The following is a 24,591-nucleotide window of genomic DNA, read 5'->3' on the forward strand; positions in this document are numbered from 1 at the left end:
GATCCAACCGACCCAAGGACCTGGGCCATCCTCCACTGCCCTTCCCGGCCACAGCAGGGAGCTGGACCAGAAGTGGAGCAGCTGCGACACAAACCAGTGCACATATGGGATGCCGGTGTTACAGGCAGAAGCTTTACCTGCTACACCACAACGCTGAGACATGATTGGTCCAGAGGATGCTAGAAGAGCCCCCCCACTAGTGTCCCATTATATCTAGCAACCTGTCAATGAATCATAAGTGAGTTCCCCTTCTTTTCCTTAATGCACTGTGTTGTGATTCAGGTTTTCACACAATACTGAAAAGCAATCTAATGAACACAGTGACTGACAGTAGTAGCGTGGTACCATTGTAGTTAAAATGGCTCAGGAAGATCTTCTGCAGAACTGGTCTGTGCTGGGGACTTTAAGGTCCTCCCATCCGCAGGCCTTTGCACTTGGTGCTTCTGCACAAGTCCCACTCACTCCTCAGAGAATGGCTTTCCAGGCCAGAGATGTGCACACACAGACCTCAGGACTGGAGAGACCCTGGGCCAGCAGCTTCAACATCCCCTGAGAGTGTGTGAAGGATGCAAAGCCCCAGGACACAGCTGAGCTCTACTGAATCAGCTGTGCCCACTAAGGGTTGAGAAGCATTGTTCAGGCTGAACAGGGAGAGTCTTTGTGGTCTTCCCACTAGGCCATCCGACCCGTGAAGGCAACCCCATTAGAAGCAGCCTGATCCACTTGTGTTTCATTCCATTCAGCTGTCTTTCTTCTGTGGCGCTGTGATACATTGTCCCATACCTTCTAGGCTGACTTGCAGCCGTCCATTGGTACTGCCAAAGTGTGGCCGCTGAGAAGAAGGCATTGTTTCATTTGTCAAAGAACTCGCAGCCTGATAGAGAAATAGCAGTGTGCAGGGGAGGTCTGCTCAGTTCTGTGGCGGGTGCGGAGGCAGCACCAAGCAGGGGCTGGGCTGCGGCTGCAATCGAGGTGTTGGGGAAGGCCTCCGGGTGTGCGTGCCGTGCCGCTCATGACACACGCTGGGTTGGAATCTGCCGGCCCTGGCTGGTGGAGCGGTTCTGAGACAGCAATGCGGAAGGAGGACTTTTCGGCCAGAAGGAAGAGCTTTGCAGAGGCCGTGGCAGGGTGACACCGGCTGGAGTTCGATTTGCTTGTGGTAGAGTGGCAGGGGCCTTGAGCAGTGGGCAGAGGCCAGATCACAAAGGGCCGTGGTGCTGTGTCCATGCAGGCAACTTCAGGAGGTTGGGAGAGATCCACTTGGGTTTTGGTGAGCTAGCCGCTGGCTCCAGTGCAGAAGATTGGAAAGTGGACCGGGGTGCGGTGAGAGAACAGCAGGGAGTGATCTCTGCACACTGGCAGAGCCTGATCCAAAGTGGAGATGATGAGGGGGTGGACACGGACCCCCCCCAGACATCTAAAGAAGCAAATCCCATCCCTCATATCATGCAACGCCTCTGAGGGGGTGGTTGGGGGCGTGGGGGGTTGAGATGAAGGAAGCGTGGGCCTTCCCTCCACGCTTCAGCATCTAGTAGAGTGAGGAGCAGCCCCAGACTGTTCCTTCGTTATGCGATGTTATTTAAATGCCTTTATCTTTTACATTCTTCCTTACAGAACTGGCCTTGTCCCTAAACACGGTAGGGTCTAGAACAGAATTTAGGGCTGTAGGTGATGTAGAATGAGGTCGAGACATCGCCTCTTTTCTGTGAAGAGAGCGTGTGCACCTGCTTGTGTTAGGGTCGCTGGGATCATCAGCTTTGGACAACCATAATCAAAGCCACCACTCAAGTTACCCAGAGGATGTGATGTCTGTGGGGCTGCCGCACTGTCTCCCACTCTTCATTCAGCTTTTCATTTCTCTGCATCTAAGCTTAGGCTCTAACTGCGTGCTATGAGATGCTACCTTGCTGTACATTTCCTATTGCCCCAGCCATAGGAGGTTTGTGCTTTACTCTCTGATCCCATCCTGTTCATTCGTTCTCTTGCTTATAAGCCAACCAAGCGATTGATGAGCTCCGCTGTGTCTTATCATCAGTGTCACGAACTGAAATGCCCACAAGAGTCCGAGTCCTGTCTTGGGTTGCCTCCCACTGGGCCCCCGGACCAGGAAAGGCAGCGTTTCTAGTTGTAAACTCCTCAGTGACTAGCTGCTGGGCAAGAAGAGAGCTGGAGTGCCTCCTCATTGCCTAGATAAAAATACATCACAGCCGGCTCCAAGACTCGGACTTAAGGAAACCGTACACGTTGCTGGGAGAAACTTGAGTAAATTCTCCATTTATCTTGGAGTGGAGCAGTAAAGACTTTCCCTCGTAAGATGCCATGAAACCGAAGCCATAAAGGAACAGACCAGCTTTCCAACGAGAGAAATTTCATGTAAAAATCTAAAAGTTCAGTTTGGCAAAAATTCCACAATGACAATGTATTGGGGAAAAATATGTGTGCTATGTAGGAGGAATAATCCCATTTTTGTAGACAAGCGTCTTAGAAATCAGTCAGAAGAAAGATGAACAGTGACACAGTGGTTGAACTGATGTTTGTTGCTAGAAGAAGCGTATGAAAACTCTCTGTAAGAATTCAGAAGCAGCTAGTAATGGGGTCCCATTCGTTTCACTCATGAGATTGACACACTGAAGTTTGATAATATCCTCTTGTTCGTGAGAGTGTGCAGAAACACATATACATTCAGTAAGTGTGGGTTTTTCTAAAATTTTTATTTATTTAGTTTTATCTGCTTGAGAGGCAGAGAGACAGACCTTCCATCTTCATTCCCCAAATGCCCACAACACCTGGGGTTGGGCCAAGTCAAAGCCAGGAGCCCAGAATTCATCAGGATCTCCCATGTGGGTGGCAGGGACCCAAGTACTTGAGCCACTACCCGCTGCCCCCCAGGGCGCCCAGTGACAGGAAGCTGGGGGTGGAGGTGGAGCCAGGACAGGATTCAGGCACTCTGACGTGGGATGCCGGTGACACCAAACACCTAGCTCCGTGGCGTGTTTGTGAAGGGCACTTCTATAATGTCTCTCATACTTTAAGTGGTGTATATCCTTAGACTCAGAATTCCACTCCCAACTCTTTCCTAGCAAGTAGACAGATTTGAGATTTGTTATAACAGTGTTCATAATAGCAAAAAATGGAAACAGCCTGTATGTTCATCTGTGGACAGCAGAACACTGTGTAGTGGTAAACATGGTACAGTTCTGCATTCATTGACTAGGAAAGACTCAAGATATTCAACGAAAAGCCAAATCAATAGGTATAGCCGGTATCATATGTGTTTAAGGTGGAAAGAAAGATATATGGCGTATCAGTAAGGAAGATGTTGCCTGTTTAACAAACACCCGAAGCAGGGATGTTTAGCTTGTGCTACAAGAAGTCCTCATGTCGCAGTGCAGGCTGGGTCCGTGGTCTTATCTAAGCTGTCTCTGCCTCAGGTACTATCTTTCTGCTTTACAGCACCAGGGCCTCTGTCCTCGTGGTGGCAAGATGGCTGCATTCTGCCACACCTCCCATCTGCATTTCCAGGCAAGATTTAAGGAGAGAAGTAGGAAGATGGGATTTCTCCTAGATCACAAAAGCTAAAACATTTCCAGAAATCCCCAGGCAGCTTCTCCTTACCTACGACTATCCTGGGGCAATGAGACCTTCAAGGAAAATGGAGAGGGCAACATTTTGGTTAGGGACATGTTCTTGCTTAAAACCCAGCTATGCTTCTCTGAATGTGGAATGAGGAGACTGTTGGTGGGCAGCTAGCAGTGTGCACCCCTCACACACACACGCGCGCGCACACACTTGGATTTGCATATAACATTTCTGGATGGGCACCTGAGAAATGGATTACAGAGGGTCTCTTACTTTTTTTTTTTTTTTAAGAATTATTCTGTTTATTTGAAAGACAGAGTTACAGAGAGAGGTAGAGTCAGAGAGAGAGAGAGATCTTCTATTCTGCTGGCTCACTCCCCAAATAACCACAATAGCCTGAGCTGCACCGATCCAAAGCCAGGAGCCAGGAGCTTCTTCCGGGTCTCCCACGCGGGTGCAGGGGCCCAAGGACTTAGGCCATCTTCCACTGCTTTCCCAGGCCATTAGCAAAGAGCTGGATCAGAAGAGGAGCAGCCGGGACTTGAACCGACATGGGATGCCAGCGCAGCAGGCTGCGGCTTTAACCCGCTGCACCACAGCACCGGCCCCTAGAGGGTCTCTTACTTAACCACTATGGGATAGACTGGCAGTTGAGAGGAAGAGGGACACATTTTCCACTTTATGGGGTTTAGTCTGAAACCCCATACCTCAAAATGGGCCTGTATTTGGCGATGCGGCCCTTTCGGAGGGACTAGGGCTACACGAAGTCATCGTGGTGGGACGAGATCCAGTCTGGCTGTCATCCGTGTCAGAAGAGGGAATTTGGGCACAGACTTGCCCAGAGAAGACTGTCGCAGACCAAGGGGAGCACAGCTGTCCCCCAGCCAAGGAGAGAGGCCTCAGAAGAAACCTGCCCTGGTGACATGTGGGTCTTAGCTCCCAGCCTCCAGATCTCCTGCTCTCGAAGCTGCCAGCCCTGTGGCCCTTTGCTGTGCCAGCCTGGCAGGCCAGTGCAGTCTGCTGTCCCTGCTTCTAGGAGGGTCTTGCTGCCTTTTGCCATTTCTAGGACAGCCTGGAACTCAGTGCCCTTCCCTGGAGAAAGCTGATCCCCTGGGGAATGCAGGGGCACCCGGAAATCCTGGAGATGGGCTGGGAGCCGGGAATCTCTGGTCCTGGGAGGCCAGCGCAGCCTCTCTGCAGGGCCGTGCTGCTGTGTGCTCCCCGTTCTGGTTCCTCGGGGCCTCGCCTCCAGCTTGTTCACCTATTCTCTGACCCATTTTCTTTCCTTGAACTTCAGAATTATTTGCTCCCACCCCCACTCCTTTTTTTTTTTTTAAGTTTGATTTATTTGGGGCCCATTGTGGCATAGTGGGTATGACTGCCACCTGCAACACCAGCGACCCATCTCCTCCACTTCCGATTCAGCTCCCTGCTGGTGGCCTGGGAAGGGCGGTGTCGGGCCCTGCTACCCACCTGGGAGACCTGGATGAGGCTGCTGGCTGTTGAAGCCATCTAGGGAGTGAACCAATGAATGGAAGCTCTTTCTCTCTTTCTGTCCCTCCCTCTCTCTGTAACTCTGACTTTCAAATAAATGAATAGATCTTTTTTTTTAAAAAATAAAGATTTGTTTGATAAGGAGAGTTAACAGAGAGGATGACATGGAGGGAGGGATTGATCAATCATCCACCTGCTGATTGATTCCCCAAATGTCCACATTCCCCAATCAAAGTCAGGAGCCCAGAACCCAGAACTCAGAATTCCATCTGGGTCTCCCACATCGAGGGCAGGAGACCAGGACCTTGGGCCATTGCCTGCTGCTTTCCCAGATGCGTTAGCAGGGAGCTTGAATCAGCGCTCCCACAGGGGCCTGAGTCAGCTGTGGCAGCTGAACCCACTGCGCCACAGTGCCGGCCCCACCTCCCTCTGCCTCGATGCCTTGCCTGTCTCTGCTGCTCCGTCGTGGCTGCCCATGGCTTCATCCTCTGGAGGGGACGTGCATCTGTTTACCCGGTGAGATCCGAGAGCGAGGCCCGGGTTACACAAGGGCAAGCGTCACATGCTGAATGTGATGGAGCAGAAAGGGATGCCTGTGTGAGTCCCGTTGCCCTGCCGAGCATCACCCCAGCACTGCATCTGAGCCGGGGCCAAAGGACCCCCCAGTGGTGTGCAGGGAGTGTTCCGGTTAAAGGGAGGCTGAATCTTTTCTGGGGCCAGCAAGGGCCCCCTTTCCTCGGCTGGAGTGGGAAATGGCTCCAGGAGCTCCCACATTTCTAACAGATGCTCAGATGTCTGAAGCCGAGCAACGGGAGGTTGGCCTCTGGCCACCCTGCTTCCTCTGTGTGCTGAGCCGAGAGCTGGGCTTTATCTGGGAGGTAGACCAGTTCCCTCTCACAGAGGCAGGCCGAGCGCCTGGCTGGGAAGAGTGGCCTGGCTGGTCCCGCATCAGAGCCGAGAGCAGCCCAGAAGTAAATATTGATGTCCACTCAAAGGCACGGAGCCTGGGCTCCTGGAAGGGACTCTTGGCTGTGCGAGGAGGGAAGAGGACGTGTACAAGGCTGCGTGGATTTCACATTTATTTTGCACCAAAATAAACTTACCTTTTCATACCATTTCCCACGGGCTTTTGCAAGTACCCTCCTATGTCTAAGGCAAAGGAAGCCTCGCCTCTTTTTCTACCATTTTCCTTCGTTTTCTTGGCTCAGGGGAAATCCATGGGATAGGGACAAGACACCGGCCTGCACTGCGAATGCAGCTTGGTCTGTGCCGCCAGGGAGACGGGGATGGGGGGGGAGGGGCTTGCTGGAGAGGTGGTTCCTTTTCTTGGCGCTGACAGCCCTCTGTGCTAGGTCGGAGGCTGAGCACAGCACTGTGGCCCCCGCTGGCATTTCACAGCACCGCTCCCGGTGCCCGTGTGTCCAGGGATGAGGAGGGGAGAGCTAGGGAGGCGGTGGGAGGGTGGCCAGGGAGACTCAAGGACATGTTTGTGGGGTAGATTATTCTACTTCATGCTACATTTGCAAGGCGTTTAACTGGAGAAGCCTGGAAAATTCGGGAGAAAACACATTTTTAACAGTGTTTTAGGTGGAACCAACCACAGGGAGAAACCAGTTCAGCCTCTTCCTCTTGTTGTGGAAGCACTGAGGTGGGGGGTGGGTGGGGGTGGTGCAGGGTGGGGCTCACATAGAGGGAGTCAGTGCAGTGCCGGGATCGGAACCCAGGGCCCATGACCTCGCTCCTTTCTTTCTGGGGAGCAGACATGCTGCCTGTTCCCCCATTTCTTTGCAGCGCATTTCTCTCTATGGAGAGACAAACATTATTCATCTTGAATCATGGTTTCAAAAGCTATTTTGGTGGCAGATTTTAAAGCCACATAATAACTTGTAAATATTACTGTAGTTAATGAAAGGAATTGATGTTTTCTGTAAAAGCTGTTTATATTTTCAGGGACAGACAGAAATCTTCCATCTGCTGATTCACTCCCTGAATGCCTACAGCACCCAGGACTAGGCCAGGCCAAAGCCGGGAGCCAGGAATTTAATGTCGCCCACGTGGTTGGCAGGGGTCCAAGTAACTGTGCTGTCACCTGCTGCCTCCCAGGGTGAAGATTAGCAGGAAGCTGGATCGGAACCGGGCCACTCTGATATGGGGATGCAGCTGCCCCAAGCAACAACTTAATTGCTGTGCCATACACTTGCCCCCTAAAGCCCATTGATTAATTAGTATGCTGTAGTCTGAGCTAATTTCAGTGAACAGCAGTGTTGTGGCAAAGGGAGAATGATCCGCGGTAACCAAGCGTAGGCTTTCCTTGTGTGATTGCAGCTCAAAACTGCTCTGTGTCTGTCTGTCTGTCTGTCCCTCCACCCCTGGCTTGTCTCTGCGTCCTCCATCACACGGCTCATGTCTGTCTCTACTGCCCCCAGCCCCGTGTACTGGCACCTCCTGTCCTGCCTGTCATTCCAGTTGCCAGTCACCCTGCCCTCTCCCTGCCAGTCTCCATTGCTCTGTTGTCTGTCTCTTGGCCCCTGTCCCCAGCTCTGTCCCCCTGACTTAGTCCCCTGCCTGCATCCCAGACCCTGCCTGGTCCTGTCCTTGTGCCTCAGGCTGTCTCGTCTTTCCCCAAGGTCTTGCTCCATTTCCTTTCTCCCTGAGACCAGCTTCCTCTGTGGCTTGCACATGATCCACATGACCGCTCCAGCCTCCCTCTGCTCCAGTCTCACCCACAGACCGTTCTGTCTCACCCCGATTTCAGGTGCCCCAGGGAGCCGGCTGACCTGCCCGCTACAGCCTTGCTCAGCACAGTGTGTGCTGCCGCAGAGGGGCTGGTTGCCCGTGGCCAGGTGGACGGTCCTGCTCTAGATGCGGGGCCGGGGACACGGGCGCCTGGTGTAGAAAGCTTGGGCGATGCATCCTGTCCGCCCTGTGAGGTATGCAGAGCTGTCAGGAACCCACTGCTGGGCGTGGCAGATCCCAGAGCCAACCTCAGTAAGGTGCTGTACCTGCTACCGGGCTTGTCTGGAGTTCATCGGTGGTATCCTCATCGCAGTAAACCCCACTTGTCCTCCAGTGATACGACCCCAGGCTCCCAGCCGATGCTTGAAGCCGCAGCTGGAACGGAACCCTGGAAGTGCTAGGCTGTTTTTTCCTGGAGGCCCTACAGTGGGGCCACATGGCAGCAGAGTTAGTTTGTCCTTCTGTTCACGCCCCCTGCCTCCTTGGCCTCATTCCCCTTGGGTTTCTGCTTCATGGTTAGGTGAGCTAAGGGTGACTTGAACACAAGCACTGCCATCCTGGGACAGTTGTTCCGGCACGTGATGAACGGGAGGGGAGTGTATATAGCGTGGATGTGCTGGACAAGAGCGTGAGTCATGTCCCGGGCAGGAGCGGGACGTGCGAGGGCTCATCACTCCTGCCTCGACAGCACACAGGTTTATGAGTTGTTTCTGTCTGGAATTTGCCGTATCATGTTTTTAGGATGCTGTTGGAGGGCAGACAGCCATAAGTCAGAATGCTCCTGTGCTTAGAGCCCCAACTGTCTTCTGTGCATGTGTTGAAAGTGACTGTGTAGGCACTTGGTCTGATACCAATGTCATTAAAACCCTGCGTAGTATCCGCTAACATCTTCACATGCCTGGGGCAGAGGAGGATTGCTCTGATTCTGGTCAGAAACACTGAAGGAAGATTTAAACATTGTTGGCTAGTTTGTGGAGCTTTTCAACGCCTCCCTCCATCCTCAAAATGTAAAGCTGTGGCATAAAACACATTTTGATTAGGCACTGGTGTTTGACTTGTATGTTCACAACCACTGGCAATAGTCAAGATCTTGCAGGGTTGATGTTTGGCTGACCCGGTTAGGGCGCACCCAGTTAGGGTGCTCACGTCCCACCGTAGAGGCCTGGGTTCAGTTCCCGGCTGCCGCTCCTGACTCCAGCTTCCTGCTAATGCGAACCCCGGGTGCCGACATATGACTGGGCTCTTGCCACCCACGTGGAGGCGTGGATTGAGTCCCCGGCTCTGTATCGACCCTGGCCCAATTGTTGTCCTCTCTCTCATTCTCAAATAATTCCATTTATCAAAAAGAAGAATGGCTGTGTGTGGACATGAGAGTTATGAGGGAAGAAGATGAGTCTTCTGCACTGTTCTCCTTGCCCAACAACGACTGTAAAAGCAGTAGTCCCCCCACCCACAGTTTCACTACCCCCAGTTTCAATATCCAGCAGTCAAGCACAGTCTGAAAATACTGAATGGAAAACTCCAGAAAGAAACAACTCGTAGGTTTTTAATTAATGTTTTTTCCAGTATATTGTTATATATGTCATCATCAGTTAATGGTCATCTCTTAACTGTGGTCATCTCTTAAACTCTTAAGCTTTCTCATGGAAAATGTGTTATTAGAAAAGCAAAAACAAGGTGCCTCTAAAAGTTCATGGAGAGATGGAATTAGAAGAGAAGTTTATTTTGCCGAAAAAATTTGAAATCCATGCACACAAAGGGTCTTCAAAATACTCAGAGGAAATCATGCATTATTTCAGAAGAATTTTGCACCAGCAAAAACGCGTCTTTCAATTTCATTTTCCCCTGAACTCTTTGAAGGGTGCTGTCTGGTTGCAGGCAGCCACGGACCCAGCCTCCGTGGAGAAGAGGGCCGCGGCCTCACTTGCATTCCGAACAAATCGCTGTGATGAAATCTAAGAACCGAGAAATGCAGGGTGGAAACCGGCTTAGTCGTCCGAGACCTTCTATTTCCACCCCCTCCTCCTTACTGAAATTCTTTGACCTCCTGCCACGGGGGCCTTAGCGCAGCTTCCGCTAATCCCCCGGCAGCTGCTCCCTGTCACCCCCAAGGCCTGCAGGCCGGGCGGGATGAATGTGTGTGTCACTGAGCGCCAGATGCCTTCCCCGCGCTGACTCACAGGCTCTGTCCCCTTGGCTGGCTTGTGATGGCAGAGGGGCGGGAGGACCCGGGAGCTGCCGGCTTTTACCTGCTGGACAGCCTTGCTCGGCCACCTGTGCTAAGGCTCCTTAACCAAATGTGAGAGTTGTTAAAAGCATCCGATGACTTCTCCCTTTCGATCGTTCCATTCCCTGCTGCACACGGCCCCGCGTCTTCGGCCTGGAGTTGCACTCCACGCTTGGCCCAGAGCCCACGCGTCACAGACAGAGCAGCTGGTAGGGGCTGGCCTTGGGGACACCCTTGGCATCATCCTGCCCCTGCCTGTGAGATGCTCCCTGCAGGAGCCAGCCCCGAGTGGCAGGGCCTGGGACCACCGCAGGGTTGGGACAGAGACCTGTAGACCCCCGGCTGAGGGGACGCAAGTGGATTGTTCAGGAAAGGAGGGATTCATTGAAAAAAATAATAATGAATGACAGGAGTGCATTTCTGCAGCCTTGTTTGTGCAGGGGTAGGAAAGAGAAAGACATGGAGATGAGATGAATAAGGAAATTGGGGACAAATACGCATGGACTTTTTGTGGGAAAGCAGACTGAAAAGTCATTTTGGTCGGAAAAAAGACTGAAATACATGCAGAGTTTCTTCCTAAGGCGTTTTCCACAAACGTTTTGAAGACCCCCGCACATGGCTCTCACTCTCACCTGACCATCAGGTGACGTAACTGTCAGATGAAGAGGAGAGCGCAGCAGAGGGTATGATCCTGCTCGGAAGACATCGGACGCTTGCTGTGTTCCTGGGCTTTGGAGAAAGGGAAGGAAAGGCTGACTCCCAGCCACCAGGCACTTAGGGGTGTGGGGGGGAGGGGAAGTGGTTCTGTGCTTCTCTGCACACATCTTTATATTCACTGACTTCTTAAGATAACCGTTGTGGTGACTTGTGTAATTCAGTAAACGTGAAGGGAGTAGCAGTACTGGTTAAGACTCTAGTTGGGAAGCTCAGCTGCCCTATGAGAGCGGTTTGAGTCCTGCTCAGGCGTTGATTCCGCTCTCAGAAAAGCACGTGTCTGGGGCGTCTGTCCTGGAGGAGGAGGTTAAGCCACCAGCTGTGATGCTGGCGTCCCATGTGGGCGCCGGTTCAAGTCCTGGCAGCTCCAGTTCTGATGCAGGTCCTTGATAATGCACCTGAGAGAGCAACAGAAGATGGCCCAAGCTCCTGGGCCCCTGCCATCCACGTGGGAAATCTGGGAGAAGTTCCTGGCTCCTGATTTTGGCCTTGCCAGTGCTGGCCATTGTGGCCATTTGGGGAGTGAACCAGCAGGTGGAAGATCTCTGTCTCGTCTGTCTGTCTCTCTTTCTATAACTCTGCCTTTCAAATAAATAAGTCTTTTAAAAAAAAAAAAAAAGGAAGAGAGACAAACCTCTGTGGTTCTTGCATTGTGAAAAATTGGGGGTTGCAATGAATAATCCAGGTGGAAGAGCAGTTTGACCAGAGGTTTGTTATGATGTACGACTCTGCTGGTTCCCCAGGAGTCCCTGGTAATAGGTTTGTGGCTGTTGGATTACGTGGATTGTCTTCGGCCGCAAAGCACTGAGTTCCAGAAATTCTCTGTAGTCTCCTGCTCCTAGGGAGGAGGCGCAGCCCTGAAGCAGCGGTGGTCTCTGTCAGTGCTGGTCAGGCCTCGGGGCTGGCCCAGAAAGCCACGCCCTTATTTCTTGGCACTCTCAGTCCACAGCAGAATGCATAGTGAGAATGTGTGGAAAAGTAAGGGCTAGAGCCACAGCGAGGAGAAAAATCAGGAGGAGCAAGGAGAGCTCCCGCATCCCTGGGCCGGCACTGAGTTCAGGGCCATGGATCAGCACCCAAGGCTGCAGGGAGGCTGGGGCTGGGGCCCAGGATCCCGGGCTGCAGATGGCCTACTCGGGTGGAGCTGCCAGCAGCATCCTAAAAGGACTGGAGTGCAGTATTGTTTTTGGAAGTCAAGTATTTGTAGGTTGGCCACTGCCTGCACTTTGTATTTCAAATAACTTTATTTAGACTAATCTGAGACACATGGGCTTCCACTAAACAGCGTGGATGTAATTGGGTGCGATTACTCGGCTCAAGAAATAAACTGGTTTTTGTTTTTTTTTTTTTTTCCACAAAAGCCACAGTAAATCTTCTCATGGATGATAGGGATTGTTATAGGAGTTCTTCACTTTTCTGCTTATTTTATCCAAACGCTGTAATCGCCAGTCTAGGCGGAGCAGAGGGGGCTTCTTTGAGCAGCCAGGTTGCCTTGTGCTTCAGTACCGAAAGGAGCGGGTGTCCTGTCTCCATTCACTCCTAGCCCGGTCTTCTCGAAGTTTGGGGGTAGTGGTGGATGCCCCACTTTCGTTTTATGATGCTCTTAACCTCGTAGCAGGCAGGGAGTAGTTCTCTGGGGCAGAAGGGGCACAGGCGTGCATGTCTGTAGGTGGTTAGAGGCAGGCGAGGTGTATTTACCGTGACTTACCTTACCTGAATGTCAGCTCTTCGTGCCTGTCTTTCATCAGGTCACCGTGTCATCAGGTGCCCTGTGAGAAGTTACAGCCACTCATTAGCTTTAACTAGCTTGACCTACAAAGTGTAACAGCCCTTGGGGGGTGGGGTGGCCGGCCAATTAGTATGAGGTCATATCCAGTATTATTAACATTAGAAGTTTCTACAGGACTGAGTATGGCTTGAGCTTGATTTTGATCTAACAGTAAATACATTTTGTCTTTACCCGGATCACAGGGAGGCACGAATGAAATAACCGTAAATAAAAGCTGATGAAAGGAGCCCCAAGATACAAGCTTAGATGATTTCATGCCTTTCTGGGGCATTGATCTGTGGGATTCGATGATCCTTTAGCAAGAAACTCACGGGATGGGGTCAGTGGGTGGGAGCAGCGAGGGGCCGTCCGTGAAGCAGGGAGCCCCCAGACTCCTCCCCGGCACACGCCCTGGTCTTGCCCTTCCCAGCTCCATAACCATCAGCAGTGCCGTTCTCTTGTTTCTCTTTGTTACAGCAGCCTGCGTGGACTGAGACACTGGTTAGGTTGTAACAGAAATTGGTGTTTCTTAGTGATAGTTTAGTTTTTGGGCTAACGTTCAGGGCTTTTTTTGTGTGTTTGCTTGTTTGTGTTTGGTTTTCATTGAGATATGGTGGTCATACAGTAACATGCATCAATTCTCAAAAGTTGTAAAAGCATATGATGGGTATTTTTTTTAAACTCATGTACACCCATAAAATCATCGTCACCATCAAGATAACAAATGTAGCCTTCACCCTCAGCGATGTCCTCCTGCTCCCTCCGGCCCCTCCCTGGCCCCCCTGTAGACCCTGGCCAGAGCTTGGGCTCTGTTCTGCTGGGAGCTCAGGCTTCTGAGCACAGGGTCATGTGTCTGACCCCCTGCATTGGAGGGGCGGGGCGAGCAGGTGGGAGGCCGCTGTGCAGTGCGGCGTCCGTGCGCAGCCCCAGGAGGCCAGTGCACACCTTGCAAGGAGATCCACAGCTGGGTTCGGTGTGGCAAGATGGTGTGCAACATGCCGGGGTGGGGCATGGGGCAGCCTGGGAAAAGAGGAACTTGGGGAGGGGACCGAGAGTCTGCTTCCGACCCCACAGCATCCACGGGCAGCCGTGTCCTGGTCTGTGGTGCAGAGGAACAAGTCAGGACTGCAGGGCAGCTGGGGCCATTTAGGGGTGTGTAGGTGGGGAGCCAGTGACAGCCTCCATGCAGGCTGAGCCACAGCTGAGAAATCGCTTCTCCAGGTACCACCTGGGTGCCCACTCCTCTTAGCAAGCGAGGCCCACTTGGCTGCCTCTCCGGTGCCTTCGTGGGGACATTCTCTTGTTTTTAACATTCAGGTTTAAATTGTACTTACTTGAAATGCAAAGAGATACACAGAGAGAGCTTCTGTCTCCTGGTTCACTCCCCCAGGTAGACACAACAGATGTTTCTGAGCCAGGCCAAAGCCAGGAACCTAGAGCTCAGGCTGGGTCTCCCAGGTGGGTGCCAGGGACCCCAGCACTTGAGCCATCATGGGCTGCCTCCCAGGGTGGGTATGAGTGGGAGACTGGAATTGGAAGCAGAGCCAGGACTCAAGTTCAGGCACTGGGATAAGGGATCTAGGCATGCCAGGGAGGGAGCAGATGCCCAGCCAAGGACTTTCTCTTCCTGCTGGTCTGCGTTTAGAAGTCAGTTTGCACATACGTAGCGTCTGCTCGCGGGTGAAGGTGTACTGAAGCATAAAACAACTAACCTTGTTCACCCTGAGCACTGGGCGAGGCTCAGGAGCGCCGGGTTCTGGCCGTTGGCTCAATGTCATGCTTCTCGGGCCATTCTAGATGCTGTGTTTAAAACGACCTCAAGAACCACACTAGAGGCTGGTGCTGCGGCTCACTAGGCTAATCCTCTGCCTGTGGTGCTGGCACACCGGGTTCTAGTCCTGGTTGGGGTGCCGGATTCTGTCCCGGTTGCCCCTCTTCCAGTCCAGCTCTCTGCTGTGGCCTGGGAGTACAGTGGAGGGTGGCCCAAGTGCTTGAGCCCTGCATCCCATGGGAGACCAGGAGAAGCACCTGGCTCCTGGCTTCGGATGGTGCAGCGTGCTGGCTGTGGCAGCCATTTGGGGGTGGGGGGGACCAACGGAAGGAAGACCTTTCTCTCTGTCTCTGTCTCTCCCACTGTCTAACTCTGCCTGTCAAAAAAAAAAAAAAAAAAAAAAAGACCCACACTAGATCTTCTCTGCGTGACCCTGGGGACAGGTCAGGAAGGAGGAGCTCCCGTTGGATGAGCCCGGCCGGGGTGCTTTGCCCTTCCTGCTTGTGCATGCGTGTGAGAGCGGGGAGGCTCCGGGGGGTCTGACTCAAGTTCACTGCCCCCCTGGGGAACCCCCAGCCCTGCCTGCCAGCGCCCCCGGCCCTGACTTTGCCTGCTCCTTGCACACAGCCTTCACAGCTTCTGTAAGGAGGCAAGAGCAGGTATTTAACTTCTGGCCTTAGTACTTCAAAACCAGGGGAATTTGGGGGTTGGTGCTGTGGTACAGCCGGTTAAGCCACCGCCTGCAACACCAGCATCCCAGGTGAGTGCATGTTTGAGTCCCGGCTGCTCCACTTCCCATCTCGCGCCCTGCTGATGTACTTGGGAGAGCTGCAGACGTTGGCCCAAGCATTTGGGTCAACCACCCGTATGGGAGAGCCGGAAGAAGCTCCTGGCCCCTGGGCTAAGTCCTAGATGATGCAGCCATTTGGGGAGTGAACCGGAGGATGGAAGGTCTCTTTCTCTGTCTCTCTCTGTAACTCTTTCAAATAAATAAATCTTTTAAAAAATGCTAGGGGGATCCAGCCACTGTTTGAAATTGCAGGCCCTAAATGTTCCCGTTCTTTTCCTCAGAGAAGGGACCTAACACTGGAGGGGAACGTGTCGGTCCCAGCTCTTTCCTGCCGCCTGCGCCTGCTTCTCTGAGCCTGGGACCGCTTGCCAGGAAAAAGTAGGTGACAGGCTATGAAAATAAGGAGCAGCCTTCGAAAAGTAGGTGGGCCCAGCCGTGTGGGCTTTTTGTAACCCTGCAATGCATTGAAGAGCAGGCTGGGGTGGGCTGGGGCTGGGGTCTGGGCCCCACCCCCACCCCTACTTTGATCTCTGAAGCTTGTCTAATCCCCCGCCAAGTCTGCTGGGACTTTGTCCAGGGCAGGAAAAGGGGAAATAGTTTTCCTTTCTTGGGTGGATTTGTGTTTATATAAACCCTTCGCCGTGACAACCGGGCCAAGTAGCAGATGCACGCGTCTGTGGGCAGGCTCTGGGGTGGGGAAGTGGCCAGAAGGGGCCTGGGTGCTCTGTCCCTGTGCCCCCATCAGATTTAACCTGGGTCAGACGCTGTCAGTCCTCTCCAGGGGCAGTGAGGGGAGGATGGTGTGAGCCCAGCAGTGCACAGTGTCCTAAAGACATAGCCAGACGTACGGCCATGAAGGGGCAGCATGCATGCAGCTGAGCCCACGGCCGATCACATCACAACTGCAGCGTGTGGGTGCGTACGCGTGTATGCACAAGGGCAGTTCAGAAAGTTCATGGAAAGTGAAATTAAAAGACACGTTTATTTGTTGCAAAAAGGACTTTGAAATCTAAGAGCAGGTGTCATGGCGTCGCAGGTTAATCTGCCACTTGGGCTACCAGGATCCCATCTCAGAGTGCCTAGGGCTGAGTCCCAGCTCCATTTCCCATCCAACTTCCTGATAATGCAGCAGATGAAGGCTTGGGCCCTTGGGTCCCTGCCACCCATAGGGAAGACCTGGGTGGAGTTCCTGGCTCCTGGCTTTGGTCTGGCACAACCCCTGGCTGTTACAGCATTTGACGAGTGAACCAATAGATGGAGAATCAATCTCTCTCCCTCTCTCTCTCTCTCTGTCTCTCTCTCTTTGCCTTTGAAAGAAATAAAAATAAGCAATATAATGAAATCTGTGCATATGGTAAATCTTCATGAAAAATGTATATTATAAAAAACTGCCTGGTTTTGGAAATGTTTTTTGCACCAATGGGCACAGCAGTTGAGACCCCACTTAGGACTCCTGCATCCTATATCAGGGTGCCCGGGTTCAAATCCTACTCTGCTCCTGATTCTAGCTTTTTTTTTTTTTTTAATGTGCATCCTGGCAGGCATCAGTAACTTCCTGCCACCAATGTGGGAGACCTGGATGGGGTTCCAAGCTCCTGGCTTTGCCTGAGCCCAGCCCTGGCTGTTATAGGCCTTTCAGGAGAGAACCAGCAGACATAGGGGTGTGATATCCCTTCCTCTTCCTCTCTCCCTTCCTCTGACTTTCTATCTCCCTTTCCCTCTCCCTCTCCTTTCAAATACCTAAAATAAATTTATTTTTACTTTTTTATTATTTTTTTAAAATTTTTTTTTTTTGACAGGCAGAGTGGACAGTGAGAGAGAGAATAAATAAACAAACAGAGAGAAAGGTCTTCCTTTGCCGTTGGTTCACCCTCCAATGGCCGCTGCAGCTGGTGCACCGCGTTGATCTGAAGCCAGGAGCCAGGTGCTTATCCTGGTCTTCCATGGGGTGCAGGGCCCAAGCACTTGGGCCATCCTCCACTGCACTCCCGGGCCATAGCAGAGAGCTGGCTTGGATGACGGGCAACCGGGACAGAATCCGGTGCCCCATCCGGGACTAGAATCCGGTGTGCCTGCGCCGCAAGGCGGAGGATTAGCCTATTGAGCTGCAGCGCCGGCCAATACCTAAAATAAAAATTTTTTTAAATCATATTATGAAAAACCTGTGCATGAATTTGTCTAAACTTTTTAGACCTGCCCTTTCCATATCCTGTAGAAATGTGCATGCCAGTGCTGCAGGCTCTCTCTTGTCATAAAGCCACCTCATTTAAGGTTGAAGCAGTGGATGGGAAGTGGAGCTGGGACTCTGCACCCTGATACGGGATCCGGGTGTCCCAAGTGGCCCATGAGCCTGCGACCCCTGCCCGTGGTTTTCATTTTCTAGCATGAGGGCTGACTCATTTTTAGACATTCTGAGTAGAGAAACCTGAGCTGGAACTTGAAGAAAGAATTTCTCAGTCTTGGGTACTGCAGGTTGCACAGTAGCTGGGCTAACGAGACGGCCGGAAGCACTGAGAACAGCAAGCTTAAAGAACAGCCTTTCCCTCTGCTGAGCCAAAGCAAAGCCCTTCCTAGCAGGAGAGTGAGCTTCCTGCAGCCTTGCCAGGGTAATCTCTCCTATACAGTTACAGACGCCGGGGCGCCCACGTAGCCTGCTGCCCTGGGATGTTGGCTCTGGCCCGTAGAAATATTTATTCTGTGTCTGTTAGAGCTTCACACTTGCCAGTGGATTCCTCTCCTGGAGTTGCAGCCCAGTGCTGGATGGTCCACTTGGGAATCTCCTTGGGGACCCTAGAGCTTTGAGGCCCTGAGCGTTTCATAGCAGGTGCACACCTTGGACAAAGAGCAGCCTGGAAGTGGAAGCAGGGGGCTCTCCCTCTCTCACAGGTGCAGAAACAGGGGAATTACAAATATCCCGGCGTGAGGAGGGTTGGGGCAGAGTGTCCTGGAGGGTTGGATTTGTGTGTGTGAATAGAAACAAGGGGAGAAGAGACATTGATGAAAGAGAAGTGTAGGTGTGCAATGTGGGCAGAAGGAGATGCGAAAAAGTTTTGCGAGCGGTCTTTTCCTCTTTACCAGATACTTTGGAAAGGGCACTTTAATATAAGGCCTCTGCTTTTGGGGGGAATATTTATTCCAGACGTTCACACTGTACCAATATTTACTCAGAGCTTTCCCTTTGTAAATGGGGACAAGAACACCAAACAGCAAAGCCCCCTGATATGTGGGAATGCCTGTCATCATTGTTTTTTAAGAAGTCCCGGACATCAAAGAAGGAGGTACCTTTCTCTGAAGGGAGGAGAGAACTTCCACTTTGATTATGACCCTGTCAGAATAAGATTGAAGTCGGCGAACCCTAAAGGCTTCCATAGCCTCGGCAACTCATGACTAGAGCCTAGGGAGATTATTGACGCCATAAACAAGAGTGTTAAATTGTTAAGCCAACAACAGAAGTCACTGTGTACTTACATCTCATGTGGGATCTGTCCTTAATGTGTTGTCCAATGTGAAGTAATGCTATAACTAGTACTGAAACAGTATTTTTACACCTTGTGTTTCTGTGTGGGTGCAAACTGATGAAATCCTTACTTAGTATATACTGAATCGATCTTCTGTATATAAAGAGAATTGGAAATGAAAAAAAAACCTTGGTTTTAAATTGGAAATTGCATAGAAAATTAATCAATTCTTAAAAAAATATCATGTAGGATCTCTGTCCTTAATGTGCTGTACACTGTTATTTAATGCTATAACTAGTACTCCAACAGTATTTTTCACTTGGTGTTGCTATGTGAGGGCAAACTGTTGAAATCTTTACTTAATATATGCTAAACTGATCTTCCGTATATAAAGAGAATTAAAAATGAATCTTGATGTGAATGGAAAGGGAGAGGGAGCGGGAAAGGGGAAGGTTGCAGGTGGGAAGGAAGTTATGGGGGGGGGGAGCCATTGTAATCCATAAGCTGAACTTTGGAAATTTATATTCATTAAATAAAAGTTAAAAAAAAAAAAAAAGTCCCGGTATTCAGAATCAAAACGGGACTTGGCTAGAGATGGCAGGCCCTTTACATTGTTAAACTGTATTTCTGAATTTTGCAGGGGTAGTCCAGAAAGCATGTGTTCCTGCCCCGGCTGCCTTAGCAATGACCGGGCAGGAAGGCTGCTGCTGAGTCTGTGGGTAACTCCAGCCAACTTCCTGGCAGGTGCAGCAGCAGCTCCCATGAGCCCCTTCCCAGGGGGTTTTGAGGTGTTCCAGCGCCCTTTCCCATGAATTCAGCACGATTCCCAGGTACTGGTGCTGTTCCCGGTCCAACAGATGCTCCCCAACCAGACGACTGCCCCAGGAATTTTGTGGGCAGTTCCCTGGCCACTAGCTACAGCCAGGTGATGGTGGGCTGCTCTGGCTGGAGGCAGCCCAGCAGCCTTCTCCAACATCAGAGAATCCATGCCTTATCTAAAGAGGTCTGAATCTCAGCTGGGGTGGGCTCCCTTGGATGTTATCCAGAGTTTTAGGGCATTCTTTAGAGTCTTTTCCTACTCCCTGTAACCGGTTAGTAACTATTTGTATTGACGTTAGTCTGTCGATGAGACCTTGACTGATTTATGCATTCATTTGTTTGTTTGTTTATTCTGTCTTCTGTTCAGTCTCTCCCTGCCATGGTCTAAATGTTCCCCCAACCGCCATAGGTATGAATTGTTCATTTTTAATTGTTTTAATTTCTAGACCATCTTTGCCATTTTGAAGGATGCTTATAACTTTGGTCTTTATTCTCGATCAGGAAGTAGCTTTTGTGTACACTGAAAACATACGTGAGACTTTTAATACTGTGGTTTGGGTTGTTGATGAGATGCACTTGTAGTGTTTTGCCTCATGTGCTCGATATTTGAGGATTCCGATGACTAGCTCGTTTCACTTTCTGTTGATTAAAAAAAGAGATCATTGTGAAACTTGGTATTGTGTTCTTCCGTGGGGGTGGGGGGTATCAGCTGATAAGAGTGTGCTGTCATTCTCCTGGCGCAAGTATTGGGCCAGAGTAATTAAGCACATTTTTCATCTGTTTAATGGGCACAGGGAGCCTGGGTAGTGGTCTCAGCTGCCATAAGAGCTGTGTTCCGTTCAATGGGCCAGATTTCTGTGTCTTCAGAAAGTGATTGCATTGTGAACCGTAAGCAAGTAGGAAGTCTGTGACGGAGGAGAGAGCATCAACATTTGAACCTCACTGTCCCCCAGTGCAAATAACACCCTCGTCGCTTTGTTATTGATTCACATATAAACATAAAAAATAACCTCGGGGCCATTTGATCTTTTCTTTTAAAGGTTTATTTTATTTACTTAGATCTACAGAGAGAGAGAGAACAAGCGATAGAGCTTCCATCAGAGAGAGGGAGAAAGAGAGAGAGAGTGCTTGCATCCAATGGCTCACTCCCCAAATAGGTGCAAAGGCCAGGGCTGGGCCAAGCTGAAGCCAGGAGTCTGGAGCTCCATCAGGGTCTCCCACGTGGGTGGTGGGGGCCCAGGTACCAAGGCCATCTTCTGCTGCTTTCCCCAGGTACGACAGCTGGCTTCACAGGCAGCAGCTTAACTCGCTGTGCCACAGTGCTGGCCCCTGGACCATTTAATCTGGAAAGACCCATTTCCTTCTGAATTCATTTATGTTTTTCGTCGGTTTGCATTTCTAATTAGAATGTACTTCTAGATTTAAATTTCCATGTAGAAATTTCGGTCTCATAATATGAACCGAATATTCCATTTTTTGCTCATGTGTCATAGTTGTAGCCATTTCCCCATTGTTGGACACCTGGGAGAGTTACTTAGTTTTGCTGTATTATAAATAGTGTTGCTGCGAGCAATCATTGTATAATTTTCTTTTGTCAGAAAGAAAGACCTACTTCCTTTAAGCAAATTCCTGAGGGTGGAAATACACCAGGTCGCACGTGTACTTCTTCATCTATTGTTACCATGTTCTCTGTTAAGTTCTTTTCTTTGTTATGTTGCTCCCACCAACTTTGGTATTTATCTTTTAAATTTACTTTTGCTAGTGATGACAGAAGTGTAACACCATCTAATTTTTTTTTCATTTGAGGCGGTGCTCTGTGGGCTAACTCTGGTCTGTTGCTACTGCACAGAGACTCAGGACACTGGCTGTATACTGTGTGACTTCTTTATCTATGTGGAAGACTGAGCTTCCGCAAAGTTCCGTATAAGAACTTCCCTGGTGCCAGATATGATGTTTAACATTTTTCCATATGTTCTCTAAATTAATCGTGATGGTGTTCTTATCTGAGGATACTGTGATCTGGTGGTTGTGACTTCACTCAGAGTCCTGGGTTCAAATTCTAGCACTGCTGCCCCGTTCTGTGACCACTGGCAAATGACCAGTCCCCTCTGAGCCTCGCTGCCTCCTCTGTATTACAAGGGTAGTAGTCGTCCCGAGACGGAGAGAGCTCATACACACAGCAGCAAGCACACAGTAAATGCTCATGAAGTGTCCATTTTGCCATGGCAAGCATCTTTTTGTCCCTCCTGGGTTAATTCTGGCTTGTTTTTCTATTTGCTACATCTCACAGCTTGATGGTAAGGTACACAATGCATACTGTTGTCCAGTCTAGTAATGAGCTGGACGAGTAATAATAACTACTAATAATAACTACTACTAATAACACTGCTGGTACTTTGAGCAAAGTGCTCCCCACTCTTTGAGACCTTTGCCAAACCTGTGAATCAGTATTGATCGCCCCTTCTGGTGACTGCCGGCATCTCCTGTGCTTTGCCCTGGGGTCCGAACTTGCAATATTGTGGCTCCATGCACACTCACCTCTGCAGACCCTGAGCCCCAGCACAGTGGAGGCTCCGCTCCGGCAGCCCCTGGGCTCCTGCAGTCTCCCACGGGAGGGGCTCACTATCTAGCTGCTCAGCCAGAGGACACTCTGTTTAGGAGATCAAGCTTGTCCAGTTGTATTTGAGGACAGTTAGCTTCTGCCATTTTCCCAGATACATACACGGTATGAATCACTCCATACTTGTATTAAGATGCATTGGAGAGGGAAAAGGCTGTTTGCCTTTGTCCTTACCCTAGGAACTGTGCGCATTTCTGACATCCTAAGGATAGTGGTACCAGGCGGTGGGTTTTTGGAGCGTGCAGATGTCCTGGAGATTCTGAACGGTTCTGCCTATGGCTCAGTGTTCATCTGCTTAGAGTGACTTTTTCAACTGTGTGAAGCTTCTCCATGCCTCCTGCTTGTGTGCTCTGTTTCCACGACTGGGGGCACTGCCAGGGTTAGGACCCAGCAACCAGTTACTGGCTGTGCGTGATGCTGGGAGTCTGGGGGAGAGTAACGCTGCGTGGCCCCAGGGCTTAGTAGTCTGCGGGAAACTTCTTCATTCTCTAGCAAACCGATCTTCTGCCCACCGAAAGCTGCAGCATCCTCAGCACAGACTTCACTATGCCAGGCCGTGCCAGGGGACAGGGCTTGGCACGTGATGATGATCCAACTCAGGTAGTTAGAAGCAGGTGGAGCTGAGGCCGCATGAAGTTCCAACCAGCAGAGAGTTTTCAGAGGAAACCAGAGAAGCCCAGTCTACGGTGCAGCCTTAGAAAGGCTCTCGGGACAGAATGTGGAAGTTGACAATATCAGGGGAGGGGTTGGGGCAGCACAGTTCAGGACCAAGGTTCTGACGCGCCTGGGGGTGCTCAGAGCGTCCCTGGTTGTCGCTGGAGCTCTGTGGTCCTCAGTGGGCTGCTTGGTTTACAGAGACCAGCTCTCTGTGGGACTCGGAGCCAGTCTGTTTCACTCAGAGAGACTCCTGTCTTCTGTACTGATGTTTTTGCCTGGGTGACTTCCAGGTTTCAGTCTAGCGGTCGCGTGCTCCTGCTCGGCTCCATTTTTATCAGTTTGATCGCGTTTCCATTTTTAACATGAACTTTCATATCTAGGGATCTTTCCCCAGCTGGGGTCAGAACCGTTGTCTGTATCCAGGAGACGAGCTAAGGATGCCAAGTTAACTTTTGCCGTGGCTTGGCGGTTGCTGTGGTTCAGTTATAGAACACAAGATCCCGTTCATGTGGTGCAAAGTCATCGAGAATGCTTCAGTCAGGTGGCTAAAGTCTTTCATAAAATACTATAAATGTATCAGTACTGAGTTCGTTATTTTAGAAGACTGTTTTTAGAAGGAAAAACATCCTTTCTCCAGGAAAGATGTGTTCTGGCTCAGAGAAGTGGTTCCCGTTTTGGGGTGGGGCACCTACTTTCTATCCAAGGGCTGCTTGGATATTTATAACATCAGGTGCAGGCCACACAGAATTCTCAGCTTGGCAGTTGAGCCACCTGTAGATGTGTTGAATTTCGAGTCTCACCTGCAGTTGCCTTCAGCAGGGCCGGACCCAATGATTAATTTCACTGGCCTTATTGGCCACGGTTAGAGGCTGGTGGTATAGCGGGAGAGTCCCAGAGACAGGTTCCCAGGTTCACATCCCAAGACTGCTCCTAACTCTGGCTCCATCACAGAGCCTCCCTGTAAGATGAGGCCAGCCCCTTCTGGGGCACTATGAAGATGAGAAGAGACATGCCAGGGTGAGGCAGAGGCATTGATATCACACATTGGCAGGTGCTTTCGCGAATCTAGAAGAGACGTGGAGGTTTGAGTTTCAGGAGCGTCTGTCCCCGTCGGTACACGACTTTACGACCTTGGTGTGGCTTGTTTCCTTCCAGAGTTTAAGTGGGGCCAGTTTGTCATCCATCAGAAGCTGTTTACTAAGTACCCTCAGTGCGAGTGCAGTGCTGGCCACGAGAGCAGAGGGGCAGCAGAGTGCTGGGTGCAGGTGTGTGGACAGCAGGAGGGAAGGCAGTGTTGGAGGTCACCATGGCCCACAGGGCTGGAAGGAAGGAAATCACTGGGTCCAGCCCTGCCAAGGCAGCCACAGGCAGGACTCTGAATTCAGTCAGTGTACTGCAGGCCGATTTTTAAGTTAACTTCGTATGGCCTGGAGAGAATGATGCTATAAATATCCAAATGACCATTGGCAGAATGAAGGTTTGCCAGCCCTGATAGTGGGAGAGAGATCATATCCAGGGCGTGTGGAGTGCCACATTTCCCCGGTACTGTGCTAATCGTGAGTTAATTGTCTATTTTTCACCCGAGCCCATCAGTCCTGGGAAAGGGTCGTGCTGGTGCCTTTAGCTGGCACCTCCGCCCACCCAGGCAACTCTCTTTGCCAGGAGGCGACAGGGCCGGCCTCATGCTGTGTGTACGTACCTTGGTACCCACTTCTGCCTGTGTGCAGGGCTTCGTGGAGAGGCTGCTGCGGCCTGCCCAAAGCCCCTTCTGCCCCATCCTAATGAGCCCGTCCTTGGCAGCCCTTGTGCTGTGGGGCTCTGGGGAGCCTGGCTCAGCCCGGGGAGCCGCGGGCCTCTGGAGTCAGGCTGTGGAGAGGCAGGTGAGCAGGGCCGCAGCAGCTGCCGTCTTTGGTCTTTGTCTGGGACACAGCCTTGGAGCCGGAACCACCGGGACGCAT

At 51.1% G+C, this 24,591-nt stretch overlaps 1 protein-coding gene across 2 annotated transcripts in view; it reads left to right on the top strand.

Annotated features, from left to right (window-relative positions):
- The window catches only part of MFHAS1 (multifunctional ROCO family signaling regulator 1), a 95,598-nt gene that overhangs the window by 57,551 nt on the left and 13,456 nt on the right, over positions 1-24,591 (top strand). The gene's annotated exons all lie outside the window — the stretch shown is intronic.

This window comes from Lepus europaeus, chromosome 16 (genome assembly GCF_033115175.1).
Source record: "Lepus europaeus isolate LE1 chromosome 16, mLepTim1.pri, whole genome shotgun sequence".
NCBI lineage: Eukaryota > Metazoa > Chordata > Mammalia > Lagomorpha > Leporidae > Lepus > Lepus europaeus.